General features: G+C 38.8%; 1 pseudogene; it reads left to right on the plus strand.

Annotated features, from left to right (window-relative positions):
- Positions 1-948: 948 nt before the first annotated feature.
- On the plus strand, positions 949-1,386 carry LOC147503508 (small ribosomal subunit protein eS26x pseudogene; annotated as a pseudogene).
- Positions 1,387-1,773: the final 387 nt, after the last annotated feature.

The raw sequence follows: 1,773 nt of genomic DNA on the forward strand, positions 1-1,773 counted from the left end.
TCCAAATTAAAGGAAATTCAAGACAATTTGGTCCTCACTTTTCGTCTACTGGAAATGTACTTTCCACCATCGTTCTTTGACGTCATGGTGCATCTATCTGTTCATCTTATAAGGGAGGTTGAGCTTTGTGGGCCAGTATTCTTTCGTTGGATGTATCCATTTGAGAGGCAAGTACACAGAAAATTGAATTAACTACTTTCAATAATTCAGTAAAGCTTCATCAATTTGATTGTTTGTTTGTTTGTATTTTCTCTTTTTTTGTTACTTTTTGAATATTAGGTTCATGAAAATACTAAAGGGCTACGTGCGGAATTGAAATCGTCCAGAAGGATGCATTGCTGAAAATTATATCCTTGAAGAAGTTGTTTGAGTTTCTTAACGAGTACTTATCCGGAGTGAATCTTTGTGGGAGTCCCATCGGTTAGAAACATGGATACTAATGATACGGAGAAAAGAAAATACAATTTCTAAGGGAAAGCCTCTTGGTGGTATGAATGTTGTTGAAGTCGACGAGAAGACTTGGGAGCAACCTCATCAATGTGTTTTGGCAAACACTAATGACGTTCAACCTTATATCGAGTACGTTAGTATAGGATTTTGTTTTTCCTTATTTCACCTAGACAGATAATGGTGACCAAGCTTTTTTCTTAACTTGATAGGAAGCATATGGAACACCTAAAGCTTACTTATCCTCGTAAGTCAGCCAAATGGTATCAAGATGAGCACACTCACACACACGCTGTGGAAAATGGAGATGGTGCCTGAAAACTTTACATTTCAAACACTGCTTCCACCTTGCGATGAAATAAACAATATAGAAAGCAATCTGATTTCTTTCCGAGCACAATCCTCAAGAGATTATGTACTGGAAAAACTGTTATACACTTTAAACCTCTATGTAAACTGTTATACACCAGTCATAATTCCCAGTTGAAAGTCCTGGGTCTTGCTAATCAACTACAGTCGTTGAAGTGAAGAGAGAAGAGATCTAATCCATCTCCTCAAGGGAAAATGACGTTCAAGCGTAGGAATGGGGGCCGTAAAAAGCACGGCCGTGGTCATGTTAAGTTCATTCGTTGCTCCAACTGGGGCAAATGTTGCCCCAAGGATAAGGCAATCAAGAGGTTTCTGGTTAGGAATATTGTTGAGCAAGTTGCTGTTAGAGATGTTCAAGAAGCTTGTGTCAATGAAGGATATACTCTGCCAAAGTTGTATGCGAAGATGCAATATTGTGTTTCGTGTGAAATTCATTCTCATGTTGTGAGGGTTCGGTCTCGTACTAACCGAAGGAACCGTGAGCCACCACAGTGTTTCAGACGCAGGGATGATATGCCAAAGCCTGGACAAGCCCCACGCCCAGCTGGAGCTCCCTTGATTCGCTTTTGAGTTTTTTCAAGTTAATTCTTACATGCTCAGCGTTATGTAGTGTTTACCATCAGCAATCAACTTTCAGAGCTTCAAGCTCTTGTTTTTTTGTTTATTTTCAATCTGTTTATGACCCATTAGGGTTCATCACTGAATGCTGTGAAGATATAATTTATGGATGTAGAATTGTCGGCAAACCTATGGTCATGTTTTTTGAAAAAAAAGTCCTGGGTCTTGACAAGTTGGCATACACTTGGTTCACAAGTATGAACTCCAAAAAATAGACTTTCTTTTCTCATCTACATGCAAAGGTTAGAGATTTGGGTTATTGGATTACACCTCATTTTTGTGTGTGGTCCTCTTTATCACTTAACCATTAATCTTCCAAGGACTGTTTCTCAAAAAAGA

Source organism: Coptis chinensis, chromosome 4 (genome assembly GCF_015680905.1).
Source record: "Coptis chinensis isolate HL-2020 chromosome 4, ASM1568090v1, whole genome shotgun sequence".
Classification (NCBI taxonomy): domain Eukaryota; kingdom Viridiplantae; phylum Streptophyta; class Magnoliopsida; order Ranunculales; family Ranunculaceae; genus Coptis; species Coptis chinensis.